Genomic DNA, 1,940 nt, shown 5'->3' with positions numbered 1-1,940 from the left:
GAATAACTGCAGTTGACATAGCTCAGTAAATGGAAGAATACTCTTATTGAAATGTGAATGGCTCTTAAAAGAGCTTTTGGTTGTGCATAGTGACATCTATGGTGTTGTCAGGGAACAGCACCCTCTTTGAAGAAGTAGGAGGTGAAGATCTCCTGCACACGGATTGCCTCTCTTGCTGCGTTGTTGGACCCCATCCTTGAAACATCCTGCAGAGCAGCAGACTCCTCCTCTGGCACACGGCGGCGAGCTGCAGATCCCCTCCTGGTCCTCGTGTCCATCCTCATGAAGTTACGCAGGACACAGGTAGCCTTCACACACCTGAATTCCTCCAGGAGGCAGTCCCAGATGACCCTGGTCACCCAACCTTGCAGTGCCCTACACGGTAACTGTAGGCAATCGTTTTGAAGGAATCTCCAGTTACAAGGTCTCTGTAGGAATATGGAAGACAACGTAATTATTAGACTGTTACATCACCAGGTCATTGTGGATTACTAAAGTATAATATCCCTGATAACAAATCATGATAACATTGGATTGATAGATGCATGGGCACACATATGTACATGTGTAGCATGTGACAATAACAGAATCATATCAAGGATGGCATCACAAATGAATACATAAATACCACTTGAAGCTTGATGATGAGTTGATCATTTGAATCAGCTGTGCAGTGTGAAGGCAAAAACAACAATGTTCCCCTCTGAGTCCCCAGGACTGAGAACCACTGCTCTTCATTGGGACCTCTTCATATGTAGACTGGCTTTCATAGAGCTCTTTATCTGAGGACAGAAAACCTCACAAGAAACAGACTTCATTATAGTCAAATTACACCACACTGAATATTATGTTACTATTATCTCCGTCCTCACTTCTAGAGACAGGAACTACACAAAAGTACCTGCCCTATCCAGAATAGCCTCCTCTCTCACTGACAGTTGGGGCTGCTATCCTTTCACCCTCCTCCATGGCTGTTAGCTAGCTACCTACAAATGCATTTGGAGTTTGTTTTTTTACAGTGATAAATAGATATCTAGCTAATATGAAGTTCGCTAGCTAAGTGAATTAAATATCACCAGCTACCTATCTATCTATACAGTATTTGAAGTTGGCTAGATAGCTAGCTCATTTAGCAGCTCATTTGAGTTAGCCTGCACTGTAGCTAGTTAGCTAATAATACATCGGTTTTTTTTACATTTTCAAAATCTATTTACTTACTTACTTGAATAGGTTCTTCCAGCCATGTGGACAACTGGAAACAGGGCAGTAAAGTTTGTCCTTCATACAGGGGTAGGCCGTCAATGTAAATAAGAATTTGTTCGAGTTGCCGAGTTAAACTTCACTACACTGGGATACAAACAATGTAACACAGTGCATTGTGGGTAGTTTAGAAGACTTCCAGAAATAAGTTAATAAATATGTAATAACACAAAAACATAACTGTTTGTACTCATAGGTAACCATATCGTGACTACAACTAGCTTAGTAAGTCTTTAACCACACTGTGTTGTCACACTGCTGACTAAAAACTAATGCGTCCTACACTTTAACTTGTTGTCTGACAATAAAATATACATTTTACTCTACTGCGTTACCCACTCCAGTCAGCAGATGGCGGTGTGGGAATTTAAGGTAATGCTGTTGATGTGACGTATAATCTAGTGGACGGAACTCTTCTTTCAACAGCAGCAACAGTTAGTCAGCCACCTCGGTAGCTTGCTAGACAAAATATCCGAACCAATAAAGCTCATTAGACGCTATAGTGTATATTAGCCACTGTGTTTTAAAACCAATTCTGTCGTCTAGTTAGTTATCCGTTTTAATTTCATATTTACGGCGCTGTTATTGATCAGCTAGCGGGCTGGTTAAGTTAGCATTAGCCTAGCTAGCTAACATCTCCGACCATGAGTTCACTAATCTACTCTCCTGCTAAAGAAGAG

At 41.2% G+C, this 1,940-nt stretch overlaps 1 long non-coding RNA gene across 1 annotated transcript; it reads right to left on the bottom strand.

Annotated features, from left to right (window-relative positions):
* Positions 1-368: 368 nt before the first annotated feature.
* Positions 369-1,590, bottom strand: LOC123732119 (uncharacterized). Its single transcript, XR_006762975.1, has 3 exons — positions 1,219-1,590; positions 629-797; positions 369-428 (listed from the first exon to the last, which is right to left on the bottom strand). It is a non-coding gene; the product is annotated as an uncharacterized lncRNA (long non-coding RNA).
* Positions 1,591-1,940: the final 350 nt, after the last annotated feature.

The sequence above is a fragment of the Salmo salar genome, unplaced genomic scaffold, assembly GCF_905237065.1.
Source record: "Salmo salar unplaced genomic scaffold, Ssal_v3.1, whole genome shotgun sequence".
In the NCBI taxonomy this organism is placed as follows: domain Eukaryota; kingdom Metazoa; phylum Chordata; class Actinopteri; order Salmoniformes; family Salmonidae; genus Salmo; species Salmo salar.
Note: the sequence above shows the minus strand (reverse complement) of the source record. Positions and strands in the feature narration are given on the sequence as shown.